Source organism: Octopus bimaculoides, chromosome 7 (assembly GCF_001194135.2).
Source record: "Octopus bimaculoides isolate UCB-OBI-ISO-001 chromosome 7, ASM119413v2, whole genome shotgun sequence".
NCBI classification, from domain to species: domain Eukaryota; kingdom Metazoa; phylum Mollusca; class Cephalopoda; order Octopoda; family Octopodidae; genus Octopus; species Octopus bimaculoides.
In genome coordinates, this window is record NC_068987.1 from 3,566,481 (window position 1) to 3,567,561 (window position 1,081).

Consider the following 1,081-nt stretch of genomic DNA (forward strand, 5'->3'; position numbering starts at 1 on the left):
CATCGACTCCAGTACACAACTGGTACTTATTTTATCGACCCTGAAAGGATAAAAGACAAGGTCAACCCCGGCGGAATTTGAACTTTGAACGCAAATTCAGAAGAAAGGCCGCTACACAATTTTTCGGTGCGGTAACGATTCTAGCGGCTCATCGCTATCACACACACACACACACATTAATGTTTGTCTTTATCTGAAGTTGTAATAAAAACTATTTAACATTATAGGCGCAGGAGTAGCTCTGTGGTAAGTAGCTTGCTTACCAACCACATGGTTCCGGGTTCAGTCCCACAGCGGGGCACCTTGGGCAAGTGTTGGCCAGTATTTTTCCTCATTAAGGAAGGCAGAGAATTTTGAGCGGTCGATGCACTTGTTGGTGAAGTGCAATAACAGTGATTTAAAATAATGATTACTGTTATCTTTCAACTGCCAAATACGGTTTCATTATGTTGCTGCGAGGACTTACATTCCAGGTCCACCTTTGGTACATAAACACAAGAAATAGCACAGCCTTATCAAGCTACGTTTGGCACATGAAAGATAACAATCTGAACAAGTCTAATATCACCTGATTTCATAGATTGCAATTCAGCAACAAATAAACTCACTGCACAAAGTTGCTATGTGTTACATGTATGTGTGAAGATTTATGTTAATGTGTAGGCAATGATTGCGTGTATGCGTGTGTGTATGCGTGTGTGCATGCGTGTGTGCGCGCGTACGATGTGTGATTGTATATATTATGCTGACTCACAGAGATGTTCTAATGCACATACATGCACAATAACAGATGAAGACAGGTGGTGTAGAAAACAGAAGCAGTTGAGTGAGAGGACAAGTTCGGCCAGACGAACGAGTGTGGAGGTGTCGGGTTGGGGGTTGGGTCGGAGGTCAAGGAAATGTTTGAGTGCACGCAGAGAAGTTTAGAGGGGCCAGGAGGGAAGGGGAAAGAGTTGAACAACCGAAGCGCGTGGTTGGTGTCATGGATGTGAGAAGGGAGGGAAGCCACTAGGGGGTGGGGGTGGCAAGGACACGGTCAAGATATTTGGAGATTAGCTCGGTGGGGCAGTTACAGGCAGAG